A 26,967-nucleotide genomic window follows, 5' to 3' on the forward strand; every position below is an offset into this window, starting at 1 on the left:
TGGCAGCTCCAGAGGCTTCCTATTATTATTAGAAGTGACCATGGAAAGCGATCTGTGTGCTCAGCCTTGATGCGGCCTTCCTATATATTGTATACCCCCATTCCCTCCCCTGTTCCGCCCTTCAAGATGTAGGCAGCTGGAAGTGACATTTGCGTTCACAGATGAATTGCATGCACTTGCGTTCACTGGCGTACAGTCAGTTTCTGAGCGTGAGGAGCAATTTCACGCAAGATACGGCACGCAACTGGACTTACGTCTGAGGATTAATCAGTCCCAGCTATATGTGTATATATATATATATATATATATATATATATATATATACATATACATACACATATAATATATGTGTGTGTGTGTTTGCATACCTTGCACAAAGAGGTGTTTGGAATATCTCATTAGTTGTAGAGATGACAATTTGTAGCACAAGAGATCTGTAGACATAGGCTTTTATTCCACACTTCCCATTAAACTGTCAGACCTTTGGTCTGCAAAAAAAAAAAAAAAGCAGACTGCCTTGACAGCAGCACATACAAGGATAGCACTAATGACTTCTTGGTTACCCCAGTCCTGACCTTGGCACATCATTTCTGTGTGCTTAGGATTAATTACCTCTGAACCAATAAACACAACCGGGTGATGAATGTATTGCAGGGCCAATGTTAAACTGGAGGGTCACATTCTAACAGATAACTTGACCATTTTGTAAACATCGACTGTGCAGAGCAAATCTCCTTTGGGAACTTCATGCCCAAAGGACAAAGCAGAGAACAAGATTAAAGACAAGACATTTTATGCAAAAGCTTTTGTGGTATTGTTACAGCCATATAGGTTGGACTGGCAACTTAAGTTTCACAGGATATACTCTCGCCGTGAGCGAGAATCAGCCCCAGTAAAACTCCTGATACAATCACCTGTGGTACATTTTTTTTTTCATCTCTCTAACTTGCCTAAATTTTGATCTATAGATTGTAAGTCTGCAGACAAGTGTCCCTGTCTGTCTGTTAATAGCCAATCTTGTAAAACACTACTAAGTATGCTATAAATAAATGTTAATAATAAATAAATAGTGATATACCTTTGTTCTGTGGCTACCTATAGACATGTAAGATACGTCCCATTTTGGTTTCTTTTTGGTTTTTAAAATGCACACTGTATCTTTTGTATTCAGGGATGAATTGTAAATAATATGTCAGGGACAGTAGTTCCAAAACGCTATAACTCTGGGAGAAAATGCTACAGACTGTCCTGACAGCACATATATACAAGGTTAGTAGTACTAATAGTTTATGGGTTAACCCTTCCTGAGCATGGCAACTTTCATTTTCTAGACAATGCATCAGATTTTTTGTTCTCCAGAGAGACCTGTGGATTACTGAAGTTGAGCATCAGAGATGCTGGCTACTAGTGAACCTGCTTAGTACAAAACACATCCACACACTCCAATGTACTATTGTAAGACAGGGAGAGGATAAACAAAAATAAATTTTAAAGGCGAAAAACCCTTTAAATACGCACTTGGTACAATGAATAAAATAGAAGTATAAAACGTGCAGCACAATAAAGAAAGGCAAATTTAGGAATACATTTGGGGTCACAGTGCATTTTAATTTGTCCTTCCTAACACAGAAGCCTTCTGCAGAGGAGTGAAAGTATAGTGGATGTATTTAGATGGGTGCAAAAACTCCAGTTATTTCATGTATTTCAATTTGTGTAATAACACACTTTAATATATAATAAATTTAAAATAGTGGCTTTATTTGAACGTTCAAATTTTCGTCCTAAAAAATGAAATCTTGATTTTTGCAAGTGTTAGTAAAATTAGGTGCACAAGTGCATATCTCCCAACTATCTGGATTTAGGAGGGACAGTCCTGATTTGTCCCGACTGTTGGGCAGTATATCTTGCTCGCAGAAGAGCATTGAGCAGATGCTGCATGCACCAGCCACTGGTGCACATAGCAGTATAGGGATGTTTTTAGGGGAGGGAAGGGAGTTGGGCCAGCCTAACATTTCACAGGCGCTAGGGCCGCTTGATGGGAAATAGCCAATACTTGCCTACTCTCCCTGAATTCATCATCACCATTTATTTATATAGCGCCACTAATTCTGCAGCGGTGTACAGAGAACTCACTCACATCAGTCCCTGCCCCATTGGGGCTTACAGTCTAAATTCCCTAACACACACAGTAGCCAATTAACCTACCAGTATGTTTTTGGAGTGTGGGAGGAACCTGGAGCACCCGGAGGAAAGCCACGCAAACACAGGAAGAACATACAAACTCCTCACAGATAAGGCCATGGTCGGGAATTAAACTAATGACCCCAGTGCTGTAAGGCAGAAGTGCCAACCACTTGACCACAGTGCTGCCCCAATTTCCGGGAGGCTTACGAATTTCAGGGAGTCCTCCCGGAAGAGTAGGCAAACCTCCCGGACCCTGTATAACAGCAAATTGCATCATTTTGGCCTTGCCCTCGTGATGTAATGACGGAAACAGAACGTTTTACCACGGTTGGTGGGCCAAAATGATGCGATTCCCGGAGAATTGCTTCATGGAGGCTCAAAAAGTGGGAGAATTTACAGCTCACCCGGGAGTCCGAGAGACCTATCCGGAATTCAGGAGTCTCCTAGACATTCCGGGAGAGTTAGCAAGTATGCTGCAAATTTTAGCACAATTTCTTTTTGTTTAATAAATGCTCAGCAAAGCACACAGAAATATAGGAAAGCATAAAATAAATTCATAGATACAGGCTCAGCTTATATTTGTACATCCTTTTTCCTTTAGGAGATTTGAGCAGCATTTTTTAAAGGGAATCCATTATCAAAGTTTTCCCCAATTTCTTTCTTTCTAAATAGCTATAGTAGAGTAGCTCTCTTCATGATGTAGATAAGAGTATACATAAATATATGTAGTGTTTGTTTTATTATTGGAGTAAAAAAGAGCAGTTGCAGAATTTAAAGAAGTTTATTTCAGTAGAAATAGATATACCTAAAGCGGTTGTGAAAAGGTTTGTTGTTTTTGTGTTCTTTTAAGCATTGTCATCATCGGCTATTTATACAGCCCCACTAATTCCGCAGTGTTGTACAGAGAACTCACTCAGATCAGTCCCTGCCCCATAGGAGTTTATAGTCTAAATTTCCTAACATACACTAAGGTAAATGTTTAATAGCAGCCAATTAACCTACTAGTATGTTTTTGGAGTGTGGGAGGAAACCTGAACACCCTCAAGCAAACACGGGGAGAAAATGCAAACTGCACACAGACAATGCCAGGAATCGAACTCATACCCCTAGTGCTGTGAGGCAGACGTGCTAACCACTGAGCCAATATGCTTGTCTGTTTATTAATATTTGAAAACAACAAGTTAACATTTTCTCTGTTGTTTTATTACTATTTTGAATCACCAATGGTGTGACTTACGGAGTGTAAAATGGCAGAGGTGTACCGCAGCTTTGGTTCTGCCTTGTGCCTCAATTTGCCTAGATTTTTGTCAAAGTGTACAGGTTCGCAAAGCATATTTTTGTACAAGCTGACAGAAGGAGTTGGGTGTAGGGAGGACATACCCTGCAAAGTACAGATTAGTGGCTACTTTTGCAGTGCAAAAATGAGATTTAAATTTGCGGTATGCAATTATTGAAATGATATATAGGGTGTAGAAATCACATTTTATTGCTGTACGAGGGATGCACAGCCACTTTCCCTCTGCAAAGGGCTTGCCTTTTACAGTAGCACTGTGCTAGCAGACTTTGGGTCTCATCCTATTCTTCTAGTGGGGCGCTTTGTGTGTCTTCACATTGAACAACAGCAGAGAAGAGTTTTTTGAGTGAGGTTAAAACATCCAAGAATATTGATAACAATTTGATTGTGGTCAATTGGACTTTCATCGTTCTGGTTGGATGGTTACATCACGCACCTTGCACATGACCTGGCTGATTAGCCTTTTTGCCTTGCTTATCCAATAAACACAGACAAGGCTTAGCTCTACTGACAGAGGCATGAGTTTATCTTCAGTGGGTGAATTCATAAACCTTCACATTGGAATGCCAGACCCATGATTGTCAAAAGCCCAAACAGACTTATACCCCACTGGGTATATTGGCAGGAGGCACAGATGAACCTACACAAATGGGAAAGCAAGGATGTGCCAATCCCTCAAGGTAGAGTTACTACGGCATCTTCGAAGGGTAATACAGGGGACATAAATCCAGTAGTAGCAGACAGAGGGGAGATACAAAGTAGAGAACTCTTGCCACCTCTCATTAGGAGCAAGATCTAGGGGTAAATTTACTAAACTGAAAAAGAGGAGATGTTGCCTATAGCAACCAATCACATTCTAGCTGTCATTTTGCAGAAAGTACTAAATAAATGATAACTAGGGGCCTGATCCATTAAGGATCTTAACTTGAGAAACTTCTTATTTCAGTCTCCTGGACAAAACCATGTTACAATGCAAGGGGTGCAAATTAGTTTTCTGTTTTGCACATAAGTTAAATACTGACTGTTTTTTCATGTAAGACTAGAATTTGATTGGTTGTACAGCCAACATCTCCACTTTTTCAAAACCACAGTTTAGTAAATCTGCCTCCCCCCCCCCCCCAGTGGCGCACGCAGGGGGGGTTTCTGAGTCTGAAACCCCCCTCCCCCGTGCTAACTAAGTGGCCGCCATAGCGGCACTATCCTATACAGCAGCCGCGGCACTTACAAAGAAGCGTCCACAGCGATGCTGTATTGTATACAGCATCGCCGCGGACGCTTCTTTGACAGCGCCGCGGCTGCTGTATAGGACAGCGCTGCCGATACAGAGCTGCTATGCATGCTATCTCATGTGTTTGTTTGTTTTTTTTGGGGAGGGGGGGAACCCCCCCTCTGACAATCCTGCGTGCGCCCCTGCCCCTCCCCCCACCTCCCTTCCCAGGCCGATCCCATAATAGGCTACCTTGGGCTGGGTCACTCTGGGCTACCTGCATTTTTTTACCTTTAAAATGTTCCTAATAGGCTGTTGAGCAGAGTCTCAGCCACACCTTCCCCCCCCGCCCGGGGTGATATTTGCCAGCCAGCCCCTGCTAGTATCAATCTTTTACACATACAAACGTTGCACAATACAGGGGATAAACCCTCTTATTGTAAGCTGTAGTGACTGGGGCTTATAGAGCTTTTGTCTCAAGTTATGTTCTACACTTGTTCTATTGAATACTTGTTTCCCTCCCTACTTGGTAGTTCTGCAGAATTCGTTGGTATTTCATAAAGAATAATACTAAAGCTGTAAAAAATAGAACACTTAAGAGAAAAGAGAACTGCTTATTTAAAATATAAATGTACTAGATTTGATACTGTTAGTCTTGTGCCAGCAGTTAAAAAAATGGTTATACAGAGCTGTTCAATGTAATATTTGTTTATATAGTACATTATCTTCTGATAGCGTCCAAACATTTCTAGGTATTTGTTATAGTACACGATGACCCTGTTCTGTGTTATTTTCTCTGTAAACACATCACATTATCACTTGGTGAAGTTAACCCAGGCGCATCTTCACAATATTTTCTGTGCCAAAAACTCCGTGCCCTAACATGCCTTGCACAATAGTGCCTGAGATTGCAGGCAACTCCTGTAATGTGAGGAATGTATTGATATGTCAATGAAACTCAGTGCTTATATTTATCATGGTTTCATTTTGTCTTCACTGGATGGCTTATGGTATGATAAAAACACACCAAGGGAAGGGGGAATCATTCCTGCACAATAAGAACTTTTGCAAAGACCACCTCACCTAGCTGCATGCCGGATCTCACATGAAAAATGTAGAGGCTTAGGGGCTGAGTCATTAGGGAGAGGAAAGCATCAAAAAGGAGTAACTTTACACCTGGGCAAAACCATGTTGCATTGGAGGGGGAGGTAAATTTGAAATTTTGGTACAGATTTATAGTTGGGGTACGGTTTGTCCTAGATCAACTTTAAATTTCAGTGTACAAATAAAGCTATCAAGTATTTGTGTGCTAATTGAAAAAACAGCCTGTATTTAAGTTATGTACAAAATAATAAACTAATTAGTACCCCTTGCATTGTAACATGATTTGTGCCGGAGATCATTTACTCCTTTTTTTTCCCCTTACTTTCCTTAATAACTCAGGCCCTTAGTGAGCAAGGAAGTTGGACGTGAACCTCTGGTTCCTCAGCTATGTTTGCTTCAACTATTGAGGAACAACTACATGCTATTGTACACTACATATCGCAGCATGCACTAGCAGCCATTAACTGGCTTGTTGAAACACAATTAACAGCCTATCCAATCAATGGCTGCCACTACATACTGGGACATGTAATTCCACAACAGCATAAAAATAAATCCTCATCATATATTTATATAGCGTCACTGTACAGAGAACTCACTCACATCAGTCCCTGCCCCATTGGAGCTTACAGTCTAAATTACCTAACATACCCACACACACAGACCGAGAAAGACTAAGGTCAATTTAATAGCAGCCAATTAACCTACCAGTATGTTTTTGGAGTGTGAGAAGAAACCAGTGCACCTGGACGAAACCCACGCAAACTCCACACAGATAAGGCCATGGTTGTGAATCAAATTCATGACCCCACTGCTGTGAGATGTGCTAACCACTAAGCCACCGTGCTGCCCATAAACTAAATAAATGTATGTAACGCCCTCCTTTATCGATGACCACACTTCCTGGTGACTGCATGCGGGGTTCACCAGGAGGGCAAGTTAGTGCTGAGATGAGCCTCGCGAGAGGGAATGACGGAACTGTGTCACCGCAAAACGGAGGGCTGAGTGGCGAAGCAAGAAAGTGCTCCATTCAGCTGGTGATATGGGAACCTGAGTCTATAAAGTCTCAGGTTTCCCACGTCTGGAGGTTGCTGGGGACCTGTCATTTCTCAGGGAGCGGGTTCGTGGCAGAAGGCTACATGAGGCAATAACAACATCTAGGGGGAGAGGTCCCATACCTAAAAAGCCCCAATAAGAAACTATATTTTGTAATTACTGCTGCAATGGTTGCTGTGTAACAGGGATGAGATTCCTGGTGTGGCACAACAATAACTGCTGGGCAGAAGATGGCAAAACATCCCGTGGTGTATTCCTTAAGTTAAGCAATGCTGCAAAGATATCGGTGTAATCACGTGTGTATTTTGCCAGCAGGTGTTTGGCTGAGCAGACAGCTTTTTCTGCTAGCCCATTTGATAGAGGATAGTGTGGGCTGCTGGTAGAGTGTTGAAAGTCCCAGGTATTTGCAAACTCTTTGAACTCTCTACCCATGAATTGCATGGCATTGTCCGTGATGAGTTGTTATGGGATTCCATATGTAACAAAGTGTCTCTTGAGTTAGGCAATAACAGTAGCGCTGGTGAGATTGGGTAGTCGATCTCAAACTACCTTGAATAAGAGTCCACCAAAGCTAGATGTTCCTTTTCTCTCCATTCAAAGACATCTGCAGCAGTGACAGACCAGGGCAAGTCGGGAATCTTGTGTAATGGAAATTGATGTGCTGGTTGGTTGATATGTTTTGAGATCATTGCAGGGGCCACATATGGAGACTTTTCTTTTAATGTCACTGAACATGGTGGATCAGTATAGTGACTCTGTGGCCCTGCGCTTGGTGGCTTCAAGGCCCAGGTGCCCCTGGTGGAGCAGCTTTGCATCGTGCTTCTGCAGGGTGTAGGGTATTATAAATTGTTGACCTCTCAGGATGACTTCATCAGACAGAGTCAGCTCATCTCTCATGGCAAAGAAGGGGCGTAAATCTTGTCAGATCTCCCTGGATGACTGGGGCCACCCTTATAATATGATTTGAGAAAGCCGTTGGCAAAGTTCATCCACCAAGTTTTCATGCTGTAGCTCATTCGTTCGGTTAGAGGATAGTATTTGATGCCATATTTATCCTCAACTTGTGGGCGCTCAGTGTGAACTAAGTAGGCACGTAAGATGGCATCAGCCACAAAGAAATTTGCCACGCGTGTATATAACATCTAGATGGTATCTCTATAACTTGAGCATCATTATATGTATACGAACAGAAGCATTATTATTATTACACTGGTAAATGCACAATAAGTACTGCAGGACTTGTTAACATGTGTTTCAATTTTGTAACTGCAGCCTGCTGTGGCTCCTGCCAGCACCTCTGTGTCTTGGTGTAGGAGCTGTTTCAGTGGCCGCCATTTTTCTGGTTCCGCTTTAACTCCTTTGTCAGTAAGGAGGTGACCCGCATATAGAACTTCCGACATCCGGAACTTGCATTTGTATGGGTTGAACTTTAAGTTTATGGCACGGATCCTGTCCAATACCTCACAGAGGCGCACATCGTGTTCTTGCATTTTGCAACCACAGATGAGGATGTCATCGACAATGATTTCACACGGGTATCCTGCAAACAACTGTTCCATGAATCATTGGAAAACTTCACTACCTGTGGTCAGGCCATAAGGCATACGAAAAAAGCATACCGCATTTTGTGGGTGTCTGGGCGACTCTTTGTCCAGCGGTATCTGCCAAAATCTGTAGGTGTTTAGGATTCGGCAGTGCTTTGTTTAGGTGCACGGTGTCTATGCATAACCTGACTGACCCATCTTTGGTACCATGGCTGTGGGGACAATTGACTCATCCACTCGCATGTGGGAAATGACAGGGAGTGTATCAATGGTAAAACAGTCAAATAGATATTTGACTTCCTCGAGTTCTAGTTGCCATTGTGTATTTGGATCTGCAGCATTTAGCGGAGTGGTTCCATTTATTACAGAAGTTACAGTGTTAAAGGCCGGGCAGTTTTGCTGCTCAGGTGGGTAGTGCCTGTCACAGTTTTGGCATTGCATGTATTGTGTTGGTGTGCGCTGTATATTACATACATCTGCTCAGACTGTTCAGTAAGCATGCAGATGTGAATGGCAGCTTCTAAAGTCAAATTCTTTTCTCTTAACAACTGTGTGCGTACAGTATCATTATAAATACCACAAACAATTCTTTCCCTGATTACTTTGTTAGTGATGGTGCCAAAATCACATTTGCTAGTAGCTTTAATGTTGACACATATGATTACACATTTTCATCACACTTTTGACACTTTTGATTTGTTAATATTAAATAAATGTCTGTCCATTATTACATTCTTTACTGGTAAACAAATCTTCTTAAATTTGTTTAGAAGCTTTTCGGGGTCCTCATTATCCTCCCCTTCCTCATAGATAAATGTCTCTGCTTTATCTACTACCTCTGCACCAGCCATATTTAGTAAAGTATATGCTTGTACCTTTTTCGACTTCTCAGATAGCCCAGCGATGCAGTATACTTTCCATTCCTTCCTGAACTGGAGCCAGTTTTCACTGATGTTTTCATCAAATATGAGAGGGTTAATGTGGTGGAGACCTTGAGCCGTGTCTGCCAACGTCTGACACCATGTCGATATGGGTGTAGAAAGACTGGAGTGACAACTCTCAGGAGTGAAACATAACGTGTTTACTCAGCATAACATACATAACTAGAATACAGAACAGAGAACAGGAACTTCCCAGCATGCATAGCCAACGACCTCACTTCCTACCAGGCTCTGGCAGGTCATACATTTACAGCATATTTGCCTACTCTCCTGGGATGTCTGGGAGACTCCCGAATTTCTGGGAGTCCTCCTGGACTCTCGGGAGAGGAGGGCAACCTCCTGGGTTCCTGGCCAGTTCATTAAGTTAACTGTGGGGGCGGGGCTTAGCCGGCGATTCACGCATCATTGCGGCACCGCCCCCTGCTGTAATAGGGTAAACTGGTTCTAACAGCATAGGGGACGGGGCCACGTGACGCATCCTGATCAGCCTCGCCTCCAAAAAGCACCAGCGAGATCTCCTCTCCCGGGGGGAAGATCGCAAAAGTTGGCTGCAGGATTTCTCCCAGTCAGTGTCCCTGCCAGGACTATGCTCTGCTTAGCAAGGAGAAAAATGCATACATTTTTGGTATGCACAGTTGCACACACTAGAAGACTTATCTACCACCTTACTACTTCTTAAGGTATATGTTTTTCTGTATACTCATAACTTTTTTGTCAATGCTCATGGCGGCGCATTCTTTGGGTTTGGATAATAACATAGTTGCCTATGTGGTTATCCAGGAGACTCAAGAATTATTGGGAGACATCTCGACTCCTTACACAGCAGGCAAATCTCCTGCAAGGGCACTTACCTGCCTGTAAGGTGGGCGGGAATGTGTCGCAAGGATGCAAATTATGGAAAGCCACATCCATCTCAGTCAACACCAAATCACTATCTATAATCTATAATTCCCACAAATTTGTGTGGTTGGAAGTCATGACAAGTTTGATAGTAATGTAGCTAAGGAAATTATTTATTATAGTGTTTCTTTCCTAAGTTATCTCACCCACTATGGTCTAATTTTGCTACTTGCTCATTACATTCTTCAAACTGTAAATCTGCCAAATTCTAAATTAATTTGGCTGCCTGCCCCTTGCTATTAGAGACACTAATGCTGCTTATCTAAAGAGATAAAAGTAATTGCAGTTTGTAGCGTGCATTGGAGGAGGTTCTATGCAGTCTAGTAGAGGGATCGTGCAGCATATGGTCCTATGAAGATTGCCTATCAGCTAGAGGAAACAGTAGCCAGGCTCCCCACCTCCCTCCACTATTGTGAAATCTATATTTATATTGACAATAGTAAGTTTTCAATACCAGACGAGAATGTAAAAAGATGATGGAACCCTGTTATTATTTGATTTATCATTGTTTATTTATATAATGCTGTACAGAGAATATTTAATCATCCACATCAGTCACTGCCTATTTGGTGTATACATTATTTACCATGCAAGGTGCATTTTTATCTGCAGCCAATTAACCTACTAGTAATTGGGGGGTTTTTTGACTCTGGGAGGACACCGGCGCACCCGGATCAAACCCACACAATAATGAGGAGGCCCTACAGAGCATTGCCGCCCCCCCCTTACTTCCAGGCACATGATATTGGCAACATTTCTGGGCTTTGAACTTAACCATTATTACATTAAATACAATAGTTGAAGCCTCCTACTCCAATCAGGTAAGGAATTGAACTTGTCCATCGCTGTAAAAAAAATGTTAAAGCATTCAAAAGAACCACAATAAAATCAATGGGAATATAAATGTAAATTGAGAACACTATTGGTTAGTAATGAACTATATCCGTATATGTGAAAATGAGAATTATACTCTGGGTCACATGTATGAACGCAAACCAGGAGACACTAGGGGCCTGTGTCATTAAGGAAAGGAAAGCAAAAAAAAGGGATAACTTTGGACCTTGGCAAACCCATGTTACAATGCAAGGGGTGCAATGAGTTTATTATTTTGCGCATAAGTTAAATACTGGCTATTTTTTCATGTAGCACACAAATACTTTATAGCTTTATTTCTACACTGATATTTAAAGTTGATCTAGGACATGCCAAACCCCAGCTATAAATCTGTCCCCACATTTTAAAATGATCTCCTCCTCCAATGCAACATGGTTTTGCCAAGGTGCAAAGTTACTAATTTTTTTTTTTATTCAGGCCTTATTTCTACTGGGGTCAAAAACATAAATCACTAACTAACCAAACAAGCTGATGCTAAGCTTAACAGATCAGTATAAACTGTTTTTGATAAATAAAATTAAGATCAGTTAACAATACCTGCATCTTATATTCAGAACCTGATGATTAAAATTGATACCCAAAAAAAATGTAGACTTTAAGGCCAAAAGTCATTTAGTGGTGCAAAAACCAGAACGTGAGTAAGTCATTGTTTTGGAACTTGTTGGCTGAACAGGTTGGTATCAGTCTTTATTGCTCAATAAAAAAATGGGACCATTCATAATGTCGTATGAAATAAAGTACAGTTAAGACCCTACGATCATTCAGTAATACAGAAGTCAGATGACAAGTCATTGATAGGTAGATTTTGAAATATGTAGATTCTGTGTGAAATATGCTCTTTCACAGATATACTAAAACCTGCTATAGAGAACTGTGGAACAGCATATTAGAATATTTGGAAGTGTAACGATTAGCTCTGATATGACAGAGAACGTGGAGTAAAAGTGTTTATTTACATGTGTCAGAAAAAAAACAAGGTAAATTAAGAGTCAAAATGCAAGTGAGTATGCACCAAAAGGGAGTTAAATGTGCAAGACAGGAACATAAAAAAAACTCCTAAATCAAAGTTTAAGAAAGCAGAAGAAAAAAATCTTCCAGAACCAGATGGAGGTCACAAGGCAGGTGGCAAACAAGCAGTCTAGCCAGGACCTGGGCCAGGGTAAAACTAAGAAGCCCAAGCAGGTAAAACAGATTTATTTGTACTGTGACCAATGACATGCTGGAATTGGCCAAATAAAATCAACACCATAGGACCTGCTTTAATACAAGGGCAAACTGCAAGAAAGATCACTAAATCTTGGCAGTAAGAATACGTATATGTTCCAAAGAAAAGTGTACCAAGTGGGAAGCTCATGCAAAGGAAAGAAGGTAGGCTAGAGAGAGCCAGAGAGGATACATAATTCTGCACAAAGATACCAACAATGTGTCACTCAAATTTCATGAAGTTTCACAAGTAGTTCAGCCAGAGAAACTCAATAAGAAACACAAGAAAATGAGCAATGTAACATTGAAATCAAACTAAGTGACCCAGTTATTAAAAGGAAAGAAAGTAGTACCACCTCTATCTTCACTTAGAAGAGCCACTCGATGGATCAATTGCATTCCAGTCAAACACTTTACCTCAGTGGTTCCCAAACTGAGTGTCTAGGCTCCCTGGGGTGCCTCAGCAATCTCACAAGGGTGCCTCGGCCAGGTAAGCAAGGCGGGGAACTACTAAATTATTTTGGCTAAGGGGTGCCTTGAAAAAATTATGGAGGCCCTAAGGGTGCCTTGAACTGAAAAAGTTTGGATGCTTTACCTACATGGTTCAAACAACACCACAACACTCCAATAGCATCACCACTCCCCCTCCCACCCCCTGTCACATGACTTCTCTTCCAGGATCTCATAAGGGGAACCTAGGCAGTTGCCTAGGGCGCCAATGGTTAATGCTACCGCTGAGCTCCTACACGGAGCGTGGCTGCTGACATGGAGGAGAAACAGCCAGCAGTTTCTTACATTTCAATCTGCTCCATATTAATGTCACACTGGGAGTGTGGCACCTACATGGAGCGTTTCTTACACGTGAATCTGCTGGCTGCTGCCCTCCATATTTTACTAGCCATTTGCCTTGTTTTTTTATTTCTTTTCTTGAGTTATTTAACCTATTATTTTCCTGCTGCTTTATTTTGATTGTTGGAAGATCTTCCTAGAGCTCCCAAACATGTCCCAGTTTTCACTGGAAAATCAGAGGGTGAATCTATAAAGGGGTGAAAAACACGGTGTTTTCCATAGCAACCTATCACATTCTGTCCTTTTTCTAGTGCAAATTAGAAAATGAAAACTAACGTCTGCTATAGATAAAAACTAATTTCCCTTTCTTTTAAATTGTAGGTCATGCAGTTCACAATAATGACACAGAAAACATCACCCGTAGCAGGATTCTCTGCCTGGATAGGGTCCAGCTCTCCATTCCACCGCAATCTTTTAGCCCTGCGGAATGTTGTGAATCTTTTCCTGTCTGAGAAGACACATATGTCTTGGCACAACTCTTCACCTTAAGGCCTCTGACCAGCCAAGGCTTATACTCTGGCATGTGCTTATCATTACAGTCTTTTCTCAGACATTAGTTCACGCTGTGCAGAGTCCTAACACCCTTTAGCACCATTAACTACACTGCCAAGGCCCTATTACAATTTGGATGATGTGCCCCTAGTGGTGTTATGTGAGGCCAAGGGACCCAAGTGAATGTTATGGGCTGGGCCTTCCCGTTCTCCTCTGTCCTTTAATATAATGTAGAGGTGCAGTCACAAGGAGGGGAAAGTGAGCCAAACCCTCAAAACTAGTGAAATCCTGACCTTTACCATTATAGAGGTCATTTACAATAACCGCTGTGCAAATGCAGTGTTGGGATGTTATGCTACTATTTTTGCACAATTACACACATTTGCAAGGGGATTTGCGGGTCAAGAAGGGTGCAAAGTATGTGGACATGCACTGACCAGACAATTAGGCACAGAACTCTATCAGCTAATTACAGCACCAACTCATAGACATTCTATTTCCTGGCAAGTAACTTCTCCCCGCTGGTAGTTTACTCCAATAAGCCCTTTACCAAGTGGACCCTGTTGCCATGGTTACTTCGGAAACTGTGCTAGTTCTACTATCGTTGTGACTATTACTTTTGGAGCCAGGATCTTGGTCTAACCAGGTACTATATTAAATACAACACAGCTGATAGTGAATATTTATTTAGCATTATCATCTGCAAATTACTTAAACTAAACAAATATGATATTGTTTAAATCAAAAATAAAATATACATGGATAAAGATGTGTCCAAAATGGGAATGCACAGTGGGGGCAACACTCTGATGATACTAGTGTATCAAATGCTTGCTCCAGGTCTGTAGTTCTGGTCCCAACACATCTCAATTGTTTATAATAGAAAAGTAGAAGGTATCTGGCATCGCTCACCATCAGCTATGAAAGAGGACCCTCACACAACTTGCACAGTTGAAGACAGCTGAAGATGGGCTTTGGTTGAAATAAGAAATTGTGTTTCTCCAGCAGAGTTTCCAATAATAAACTGCATGACAGAGCTGACTAGGTGGTAGTTTGGGCACAGGGATTTAAATAAAAGGAAAACAAGTGTTTAGTAGTCATTTAAGCTACTCATCAGTGTAAGTACGTGTAAGAATAAGGCTGGACAATGGTTGTTGTGTTCAGGAGATACCCAAACTTGTAGGAGTTCTCCCGGACTTCCAGGAGAGCGGAGTAACCTCTCACATCCTGGTAAAGCTTAATGACGCAAATTGAATTATCCTGGCCCCACCACCGACTGTATTGTGCTGCAAATAGCGGCATTGAGCAGTGGAATCGGGATATATAACGCACTTTGTGCTGCCCCCTGATTTGGCAGCAGGTTCTCCACTGGAAATCAAACATTTTGGAAAGTATGCCTTTACTGTAATCTCTGTATGCTTTGCCAGGCATACAAGATAAGTAAACATACAGGAACTAAACAAGTAAAACCTCCCAGAGATCCCAGCAGACTGCTGAAGTCAGGGCCGGACTGGGACTAAAAATCAGCAGGGGCATTTAAAGTGCACAGGCCCACCTCAGTTTCAGCAGGAAAGAAACTTTGTGCTGCCGTTACGTGGCGGCACTGAAATTGTGTTGTGGGTGTGGCCAACATGGGGCAATGATACATACATTAAAATAAAACATTACATTTATCACGCTACCCCCCAAGGCACATTATGACACCCCCAGCCCACTGTACTTATCTATGCTTCTGGTGCTGCTGACATCCATCAGGGTGGGAACTTCCTGTAGAGTGAGCATGGAAGCTCTTAGTCTCACGAGATTACCAAATCTTGTGAGACTTAGAGCTCCTCGGCTTGCTCTGCAGTTTGTGTATTATCCAGGGACTAGGAGCAGCTATCCACTCCCTCCTGCTCACCAGAGCTGGATTAACGCTTGGGGGGCCCGATGTATTTAAGACAGGGACCCCCCTATTATGTAACATGGTTATCATTTTAGACAAATGTTAGACAAATACACAGGCAATACTATGTGCACTACTGTTAGTTGCACACAGCTCTGCCTTCACAAGCAGTATAGTGTGAAGCGGGACATACCTCCCAACTGTTCTTGTAGTTGGACCATATCTCACTAAACTAGACAGTCACCAAAACTCGGGACTTCCCCACAGATTCAGGACAGTTGGCAGACTGTCCTGCTCTCTCCTACCTGTCTTGTCACTTTCACCACCTGTGGCTGCTGGTGTCTTTTCATCAGTTCCTGCTTGTCTGAATCCTGGAATGTTGGAGACCCTATTTGAAAAAAAATAGGTACATGTAATTTATAAAACTCCAACCAGCCCTGGTGTTTAATCAATACAACCCATGTTTTATAATTAGGCCTCCCTCCAGCCCCAACATTAAAATACTAGTATTCACATTTAATATAAATAGCTGCTGCTGCTGCTGATAAATAAACCTATTTCCCTCCCTCCAAACAGCAATAAATTAAATAGCATTTACGTTTAATAAATATACCTATTTCCCGCAACCATCACTGCCATTAAATAATTCATATTCACATTTAATAAATAGACATTTTTTCCCCCAAACAGCCCCACTTTCAATTAAAAGCCCCCAAACCAGCATTAAATTAAAGGTCAAATCATCCCATCTTAAATTGCTAGGCCCCAATATTAAATGATATTGACCCACATCACCTGACAAATAAAATAGCACTAATTAAATAATTAGCCCCCACCTAAACTCCAGCATTAAATTAATAGCCTACCTCCCACATTATATTAACATTCTTCTCCTTCCCTCATGCCTGAGTACATGCCCCAGTTGATATTATGCCATGCAGTAGTGCCCACAAATCATATTATGCCACATAGTAGTGCCCTAAAATCATATTATGCCACACAGTAGTGCCATAAAATCATATTATGCCACACAGTAGTGCCATAAAATCATATTATACCACACAGTAGAGCCCCAAAATCATATTATGCCACACAGTAGTGCCCCAAAATCATTTTATGCACACAGTAGTGCCGCAAAATCATATTATGCCACACAGTAGTGCCCTAAGTTTATATTATGCTGCGGCACATTCAAATCTGCACAGGTCCTACAAGGCAGCTGTCGAAGAGCGTCCAGAAGACAGAAACAGACAGACAGAAAAGAAGTTGAGAAGGTAAGTACACAAAACGGGAGGAGGGGGGAGAGGAAGGATGCCACACAGAAAACGGAAGGAGGGGAGGAGAAGAGAAAGGGTGCCACACAGAAAATGGGGGGGAAGGAAGGGTGCCACACAAAAAACGGGGTGATGATATGGTTTGGGGGCACTATTGTGGCATAATATCAACTGGGGGCATTAATGTGGCATAATATAAACTTGGGGCACTATTGTGACATAATTTGATTTGTGGGCACTAGTGTGGCATAATATCAACTGTGGGCACTATTGTGACATATAATGATTTGTGGGCACTAGTGTGCTGCACATGTAGTCATGTGGCTGGTTCCTGGGGAGTAGCCAGCCCCCACGAAGTGTTGGTACACGGGACCGGCCCATCTGACCATCAGCTCTTCTGGCATTTGCCAGAAGTGCCAGATGGCCAGTCCGGCCCTGGCTGAAGTGCACCATGGGATGCATAACACAACAATAAGGAGGATAAAATCTTCCACATAATTCTGTATGAATAGGACCAGAATATTTTCTAAGCATAAATGTAACACAACCCTGTGACATGGCATTATCACACAATAGCTAAGTATAGCAATTAGAAGTGTCTGTATTCCCTAATGATGTTGCATCATGATATATCATGAGATTTTCTATGAAAAAACAGAATTGCCCTGGGATACCTGACACACTTGTGCCCTATTAACCATTGAAGAGGCTTCAATGTCTCAATTTCAAGTAATGTGCAGTTGTTTTGCTGTAAATTTGGCATTTGTACTGTTTGTTTGCCTTGTTTCTTTATACTTTATTGCCTTCCACTGTGGCCTACCTGCTGTAATTAAGTCTGTTGATTTTGTATCCCACCATAAGAGACATTTCTCTCAGATGCCCAAATATTTGCCAAGCAATATTTGTACAGGAAATCTCCCGCTGTTCATTTAGAAACCTAATCCTGTATTATTATTCTTCCTCTGTGAGCTGGAATGCCGTTTTTTTTCTTCCGTTGCATTAATTATAAATATCATTTGAGATAAGAAATTTGCAATTAGTTTTCATTATGTAGTGGATAAAAATTACATCCCTAGAGTTCTTATGCAAAGACCCACACAAACTGTGCGCTTAGCTTACATTTTATATTAAAATGTAGTACAGTGTACAACCCATTTGTCAGAAAAGTTCTGGCATACTGAAACAAATAGGAAACCTGGTTTGTACCATTGCATGAGGAGAGTTAGAGGCAGAATAGTGTATTGCTGGGCACTATTGCAAAATTTGGGTAGGGGACTTGAGAAGCTGCTCTAGCCTTCCAGGTCCTGCTATACTCTGAAAAGAGCAGAGCTGGGGACTCTTTTTACCTAGCACCATTCAGGAGAGGCCTCCTCTATGCTGTTTTCTAAGCAGAGCATGGGACTTGAGGGGATGCGGGGGCCTTGAAGGGTACAACCCCACCCCCAGGCCATGTAGTGAACACACCACCTGCACCCCCTTTAGTTCCAGCACTGGTTAGAGGCGAGGTGAAAAAGAGGCTACAGATTGTTAATGAGTGATCTTCATTACAAATTATACTGACAACTAAACTTAAATCTAAGTTGCATAGTATAAAAGAGTAATAATTAATGACATCACTAGAGTCCTTTTGGCCTGAATTGACATTTTTTGCATCCATGGTCCACTTTTGTTGTGACGTTTCATATCGTGATCTATCGTGAATAGCTCTTTATGGACTCCAACTCCCACTGTGTTGTATCTGGATAAAACAAATACATGAAAATATTTCCTCCTAATTCTTTCCATGATTATATTTTTTTAATGTTAGTAATAACATGATTTTCAAAAAACAGAAATGATGTGCAGAGTGATCAGAGTACTGCCCTAGCACCATTGTCACCAAAAACCAAGGCCTATTAGACTTTTTCACAAATGCCCACCTGGGACCCAGTCATACTTTGGATCGCCCCTCCTAGGATCGAGGCTGTGATGATCCAAATCACATCATCGGGACTTGCCCACCAAGGCCTGATCATTCGGATTGTGTTATCCAATTTTGAGAGTCTGGGAGCACCCCCTGAAATTCAGGAAATTTGACAGACTCATGGACGTGCCAATAGAGTTGGCAACTGTGGTTCTTGAACAAATGGTGGGCCTGGCCCTCTCTCTCACAACTGCACTTTACAGGATTGTACGCAGATTGTTTTGCTATACCTTTTCTGTTGATTAATACGCATTACAGAGCAAATTGTAGTCACTAGTATACAACACAGTATATTTTGGTCATTCTGTTAGCTAGTATACAGAGTTGAACCCAATCACGTAGCTAGTGTACAAAGCTGAGGCCAATCTGAATGCTGTGGGAGAAATCTGACCGCTGTCTGGTAACTAGTGAACAAACCTGAGCCTCAATTAGGGTCTAGTAGGAAAAGCAGAGCTGGTGTTAATTTAATGGTTACTGGAAAGCTAGGCCAAAGCATGGTTAGGACAAAGCTGGGCCCAATAATGGGTAGAGGGCACTTCTGATGGCTAGTGGGCAAAGTTGAGTCCAATGTACTCACTGGCTCTTGTTGCTAACAATCTCTCCCCACAAGCCAAAGGTATTTTTAACTGATAAACCTTAATTGTATGTCATGCAGTGAATCGTGACTGCTGGTTCTCTCCTCCACCAAGGGCATCACCACATTCCCAAATACTGTCAATGGACTTTTCAGAGGCCTTTGTCAAAGCATGTTCCTTGTCATTGCTGCATCTGTTGTGACCATGATATTTGAACCCTAATAATAACATCTACAAATATAAATGTTAGAGCTTAAGAAGCTTATCAGGGCAAAACTTATTTAAGATAAGAGTTTGATTATAGCACTGCCAGGCTCCCCTCAACTCCAGCCCCTGTACACCAGACTTCTGGTTTACAAATGTGTCAATACTGGTTACCAAGGCCTATAGGGTTATTTTAGACTGATTTAGCTGCTAATTGCTTCATGTTTGGTCCCAAATCAACCAACGATCCTGGTGGTCATCTGATAAATGATGATGATCATATGAATTTTGTATCAAATGATGACCCCAATTTGAACATGTAGGCAGTCATCACATTGTCATAGACCTCTGCTTCAAGTTTTATAGCACGTTTGGACTCTTGAACTTAGATGCATCTGTTCACCAGTGATATCAAGTTCCTCTGATTCTGCTGCTGTGTCAGACAATGAACATGTTCGTCGCAATCTATCGACTGGAAATGTATAGAAAACTTTGAGCATATACTCCACCCACAGTCAACTGTGCCTGATCCTCAGTACCATTCTTATTATTTCTGGCTAAATAACAAAGCTTTGCTTCTGACTCTTTGGCTTTGTTTAACTGCCCTTTTTGGTTTAGATTTCCTAAATGTGAATCTGCTATCTGCATCAATGGCTTCATCCTCACTTTGATATGAGATGTGAAATCACTCTGATGGAACCACATAGTATTCAACCAGTAGATTAAAACGGTTTAGCTGTCGGATCTGCTAATTAATGGGTACCTTATTCTTTTTCAAGGACACTACAGAGAAAGCCTGATTCATTAAGGAAAGTAATGCAATAAAAGGAGTAAGTTTTCTCCTGGACAAACCATGTTACAATGGGTACAAATTAGTTTAGCATTTTGCACTTAGGTTAAATATATTGGCTGCTTTTTCATGTAGCACACACATACTTGATAGCTTTATGCTTACACTGAAATGTAGAGTTGATCTAGGACATGCCACTACCCCAACTATAAATTTGTCGCCATTTTCGAAATTTACCTCCCCCTCCAATGCAACATGGTTTTGCCAAGGTGCAAAGTTACTCCTTTTTTTTACTTTTGCTTTACTTTCCTTAATGAATCAGGCCCTTTTTTTTTTTTTGCCAAACAAGAGAGGACTATAGCTTGGAGCAAAGTACATACTTTATAAATACACAATGTTAAATGTTTTGACTTCTATCATTATGAAATGTACATGACGCCTTTTCTAATTGAATTGTGCATTTCTGGTTTGTAGCCCTACACATTTATAAATATGCTTCAGTTTTACATTCCAAAAGGCTCTCTTGACAAGCCCAGGATAAAGCAAAGCAGCCCTGGGTCACCGCAAACCATTCACACTGTTGTCACCAATCCAGTAACATATAATCAAACAAAAAAAAGATGCTGGAGCAGTAACAATAGGATGTATTGACCACAATCACAATAGCAAGACATTTTTCTCTCTGTCTTTGTGGATATACTGACAAACCTGATATAGCTCCCTGGTAGTGAAGCCTATTGTTGCTGTGACTGTCAATCTTTTTTTTTTTTGTTAAAGTAAAAAAGTAGTTCAATTCAGCAATTGTTAATTTGTTTCTATTGTCATTGACCAAGAAATGTAACTGTTTTATAGAAAGCAACTGCAGTAGGTAATTGATGTTTGTGCTATCAAACAAAAAGTGGGTTACACTTTGATTTTACCAGCCAAAAGTCCCTAAACATTTGTACAAATTTAATCATCATTATTGTCATCATCATCAGCTATTACAGAGAACTCACTCACATCAGTCCCTGCCCCACTGGAGCTTACAGTCTAAATTTCATAAAATACACACACACACACACACACACACACACACACACACACACACACACACACACACCGAGTGAGACTAGGGTCAATTTGATAGCAGCCAATTAACCTTCTAGTATGTTTTTGGAGTGTGGGAGGAAACTGGAGCACCCGGAGGAAACCCATGCAAACACGGAGAGAACATACAAACTTCACACAGATAAGGCCCTGGTCAGAAATTGACCTCATGATCCCAGTGCTGTGAGACAGAAGTGCTAACCACTAAGCCACCGTGCTGCTCCTCATACAATAAAATAATGGAAATGCAATATATATATATATATATATATATATATATATATATATATATATATGAAATCTAGTTAAAGCTTAGAGGCAGGCTGCAGTACTTACTTTAGTAATGATTAAGAAAATATAAACTAGCGGATACTATAACATTTTTGCTGCTTCAACTGATTAAAACAATTCTATGCCGTCTAGTAACTTTCAGCTTATCTAGTGCCCAGTAACTGTAAAATGCAATTAAACTAAACAATATAATACATTTAAATAAAGAATATATATCCTATATTTTTATAAATAATTAGTTGAATGCCCAGTGAGGATTTCCACTGTCTGACTATGCCTGGGAGGAGCTTCTGCGGCTGCGCATGCACATCAGCTGCATTTCACCAGTGATAGGCTATACAGTTGTCACGTGATGTTGTACAACAGGTTTAGCATGTTTACATGTTTTTGCCTGTTTGTCCGTGGAGGTGGGAGGGGGTGTTTAGCAATAGATTGTATAATAATGTTTTATTACAGTACTGAACCCAGGGGCTGATTTATCAAAGTGCAAAAAAACATTTTGCTTTAAAAAACTGATGTTTTTGTCAGCAAAATGGCTTGGTTTTGCTCTGCAAAATACTAATAGGGTTATTGCTGGCGATAACCAATGTTGGGGAAACCTATTTATCAAGCACTAGTAATAGATCATCATTCAAATAGCACTGCACTATTTGTATGATGATCTATTTGCAAACATACACAAAGAAATGCTATTTTTTAACAATTAAAATGAAAACGATAACATTAAAAAACTGAACATACACTTACCTGAATAAAAGTGATTGTAATTTCTTTCTTGCTGTTTTTCTTTCTTCTTGCTGTGCTTTCCTTGCTCTAGTCTTCAATGATGACTGCAGGGGTGGGTGTTTGTCCTGCTCTGCCTAAATGGGAGCCTCCTACTGTATTTGGAAGCTCCCATTGTATTGGTGGGCAAGCCACCAGTATAAAAATGAAATATATATATTTATATTTATTTATTTTTTATTTATATTATTTATTTTATTACTATTTATATATGTATATATTTTTATTTATTTAATTATTTATTTATGTATATATTTATTAATCTTTCCCTACTTCATGGGAGCCTCCTAGTGAGATTGAGGCTCCCATGTATATAATTATGATTGGGGCTGCCCTATCATATCTAGAGGGCTGGTACGGGGGGGGGGGGGGGAGAGGCAGGGCTCAGGGTGTCAATCTGACACCCTGGCCCTCAGTAATTTGCTGCTACAGGGCTCCCATAGGCTATGGGAGGAGCCCTGTAGCACTGTCCATGGAGCGGTGCCATCTACATATAGGGAATGCTATTCACTGCACAGGCAGTTGCAGCACATGTCACGCAACGTACTGTAGTACAATATTTTATTAATGAATGACGCGGCCCCCTGTGCAGTGAATAGCATTCTCCATATGCGGACAGCACCGCATTCACTAAGAGGCGGCACGAAGAAGGTAGCAGACCGACCAGCCCCCCGGCCCAGCCCGTCCCTGCTGAACAGGCTTATAAAATACTAGGCAAACGAAAGAGAGCACTAAGCTTAAAACCAAATAATTACAATTTATTAAAATATAGAATTAATATATATAAAACAGTTGTGCATTACTGGTAGAGTCTGATAAATCAGACCATGTGTCACACACCGGTTCTGTCACTTACCTCTTCGCTGCCTTTCCAAGTTGTCTCTGCGGTCCTCAGGTTCTGCTGGTTTCAGACCCCTTTGTAAGATGCTGACCAGTCTGTCTCCACTACAGAGATCCTTCCAGAATCAGAGTATGGGTGTGGCCATCTTGGATTCGGTCAAATGATTCCTCTCAACCAATCAGGTGATAACAGCCTCCATTTCAGATTCCCTCCAAAACCAGTTCATGGGAGCTGCCATCTTGGATATAGTCACCTGATCCATCTCAGCAGCTAAGAGTGCTGCTTCTGCCCAACTGACTGCAGTCTCCAATCGGGAATCAACATCAACTATAAAAAGGCTTCTTGGAGCCCTTACCTGTTGCCAGTGCAACGTTGTATTCCAGACACCAACCTGGTTCCCAGCAGTTTGACATTCAAACTCCAAATAACTTCAATAAATGAATTGAAACCCTTAGAATAGAGTCACCACTATCCAAAGAATGAGTTCCTATAATTACCACTATAAGGGATATGAAATTTCAAATAATCCTGGGCTGTAACACCCAAATCCTCACAGCTGTGAATCAGCTCTCCATTAAAGGAGATACACAGAATGTGTACAAGATGTAATTTCCCAAAAAACACAGTTGGTACTTAGCCGTTTTTATTTGCCATATTCTATTTGAGTATGTTGCTCAAGATGGTCATTCTGGGGGGGCTTTTCCTCCACTTTCTATGGGCTATGTGACTTGCGACTACTGACAAAAATATATGTTTTCTCAGGCATTTAAATTTTGAATGTTGTATTTTAAATTTGCTCAAATTTGATTACCTGTATGTTTGTATATATTTACACTGTTGTGATAAGTCACACATCTCAGATTAATGTTGTTAGTTCAATTTAATTTTATGGTAAGCTATTTCTATTTTAGTCTAGTCCGGATAAGGATAGAGTATTTTGTATGTATGTTATTATGGGATTTTAGCTTCCAATAAACTTAAAACGGTTGATATTGAGATCATATGACCGGTAGTCGTTTTTTTGTATCTTATGATCGGTAAGTTTTAATAGAATATTGGAAAGCTAACTGGTCATTTTTTGATAATATATATTATTCAGTGGGAATTTCTGAGCCTTTCTGTTATCTGCTATTTGCCTGATATTTATATATGTGACCACGAAGTTGCTGTCAATTTATGTGATATTATGGTTCTCTATGCGCAATTTATATAAGTTTGAGACCAACATATGACAATATATCCAATCTTGGTTGTGCATCGACTACATTTGTGAATTAAAATCTAGGGTTGGATTAGAAGATTTATTTTCAGACATGAGATGGTATTCTTCCAACAATGCATTGACAGAAAACAAACCTGTATAAGATCCTCAATCCTGTAATTGTTTTGCGCAATGTTTCTATTTGTTCTCAATGGTTACCATGACAGCGGCTGCACTGATTTTATGTGGGTTGTGTCTATATGTCAGACGAATGGAGACCAAGTTTGATTGGCAGCCAAGGAACATGTGATCGGTTGAAATATTATTGGTGGATAGAGATCATGTGACCTTAGTGCCTGGTAAAGAACTAGGTTTTATGCCTCTGATGAAACGGCTCTACGTTAGCCAAGAAACGCATCAGGCTATTAGTGGCAAACTTGGTGGACATTGGTACTTCACTAACCCCGGGGTTAACTACTTCATATCGTCTCCAGTAGTTCCAAGTTATATACCACTTGATCGATTGAGGGACGGATGTTTACCATTTCTCATTGCTCTGCAGGCTAAAGAAATGGCTAAGTACCAACTGTGTTTTTTGGGAAATTACATCTTGCACATATTCTGTGTATCTTCCTCAATGGAGACCTGATTCACACACAGCTGTGAGGATTTGGGTGTTACAGCCCAGGAGTATTTGAAATTTGATATCCCTTATAGTGGCAATTATAGGAACTCATTCATTGGATGGTGGTGACTCTATTCTGAGGGTTTCAATTCATTAATCTAAGTTATTTGGACTTTGAATTTGTACGATGCTCCTATGGTCTGATTTATCAGATTCCACCAGTAATGCACAACTGTTTTATATATATTAATTCTATATTTTAATAGAGTGTAATTATTTGGTCTTAAGCTTAGCGCTCTTTTTCTATTGCCTTTTATTGTTTTGATGGCACAGGTTACAGAGCCTGTCAATGAGAGCTGAAGCTTAAGTAGGCACTGTATATTTCTAAAATGTCCCTGATGGTCATTTTTAAAATTAGCTTGAGAAAGTGACATTTATCTTTACATTTTATAACAGTGTCAAAGTTAAGCTTTAAAACAGGACATTAGGATATTATTTTGCAAAAATTCAAGTACCAGCATTTCTTATTATGCCAGACAGAAACGTTGGAAAACTCAGAAACTTGTGTCTTACATTTATGTTGCAAATGGACAGCATATAGCTTCTGACTGCCTTTTAATCCAAAAACACTATGTTCAGGAAACAATTACCAATAAGGGATACTTCTCCCTTGTTATACTTCTCTGCCTCTCTGCTGCCTTCAATACCATTGGTCACTAACTCTTTCTCCAAAATTTAGGCCTCTGAAACATTGTCCTCTCCTGGTTTTCTTCTTAGCTCCTTCTATTCGACTCCACTCCACCACTACATCCATCTTCTCAAGGATCTGTTCTTGGCTTTACTTCCTCTACACCTCCTGCCTTCATCAGTTAATTTGGCCTTCTGTATGCTGGAGACACCCAAAGCTATCTTCCTCTGCTGACCTCTCCCCTTCCCTTATGGCTCATGTCTCCTGCTGTCTCTCGGCCACATCATCTTTAATGTCTTTCCATTTTCCTAAATTCAATATTTCCAAGACTGAAACAATCATCTTCCTCCTTTAGGGCTCCCTCACCTCAGCCTTTCTTTTTCTCTGTTTACAATACTATTCTCTTTTCTGTCCTTCAAGTCTGCTGCCTAGGGGACATTCTCAACTTCTTCCACTCCTTCAAACCTCACATTTGGTCCCTCTCCAAATCTTGCCACCTCCACCTCTAAAATACATCCAAGATCCAGCCCTTTCTCACCATGGAAGCCATCAAAACTTTTATTCACTCCCTTGAAATCTCTTGTCTTAATTATTGTAACCTCCTTCTATCTGGCCTACCCAGCTCCTGTCTTGCCCTTCATAAGTCTATCCTCAATTGTGCTGCCTACATTTTTTTTACTCTACAGTCACCCAATCTTAGCTGTCTCTCTCTGCCAGTAACTACACCGGCTCCCTGTGGCCTGCAGAATTAAATTTAAACTCGTCACTTTCACCTACAAAGCTCTCAACCAATCCTCCCCCTCTACATCTTCAACCTCATTTCTACCCACACTCCTCTCCTCCCTCTCCACTCTGCCAATGACCACTGACTCACTATCACACTGATTACCTGTGCCCACTACCACATCGAGGACGTTGCCCAAGCTGTTTCCTATCTGTGGATTGATCTCCAACACCCTATCAGGTCAGCCTCTACACTCCACGGCTTCAAACATGCCCCTAAAACTAATTTCTTTATTCTAGCCTATCAGACCTTCACCTAACTCCTTTGCCTCAGCTATCATCTCCACTCCATTCGGTATCACCCTAT

This window comes from Mixophyes fleayi, chromosome 10 (genome assembly GCF_038048845.1).
Source record: "Mixophyes fleayi isolate aMixFle1 chromosome 10, aMixFle1.hap1, whole genome shotgun sequence".
Classification (NCBI taxonomy): domain Eukaryota; kingdom Metazoa; phylum Chordata; class Amphibia; order Anura; family Limnodynastidae; genus Mixophyes; species Mixophyes fleayi.